Here is a 423-nt window from a genome sequence, read left to right as displayed (position 1 = left end):
ACCATGACTATGAGTGTTTAGTGACGAAAACACCATTTCAGGGCACAGCACTATTAATGAGTCTAGGCACTAGACAGGACTATACCACTGCCAGTCCACCACAGGGAGAGTAAAAAACTAAATATTTGTAAAACTTATATACAAACTATGTGTAGGATGTGCACACAGATCACAAATTGATTTTCTGCTGCACTTTATTATGTATTTGCTGATAATATAGTTAAGGACAGGTTTTAAAACAGCTTTAAAGGAAGGGAGTCATGTAAAAAGCCAGAGCTCTAAGTCAAAGGAAATTTTTGAACTGTTGTGCAGCTATCCATCTGTCTAGCAGTGTAGACATTCATTTATGATTTTAAAAACATTAATGGCTAATTTCTGACACAGTCCCTTCTTACACTGAACAGAAATCAAGCCTTTGCCTGG

Source organism: Neopsephotus bourkii, unplaced genomic scaffold, assembly GCF_033783945.1.
Source record: "Neopsephotus bourkii isolate Nb327-2 ecotype Australia unplaced genomic scaffold, CSIRO-AGI_Nbou_v1 NB_1727, whole genome shotgun sequence".
Lineage (NCBI taxonomy): Eukaryota > Metazoa > Chordata > Aves > Psittaciformes > Psittacidae > Neopsephotus > Neopsephotus bourkii.
This window is presented reverse-complemented; position numbering follows the sequence as displayed.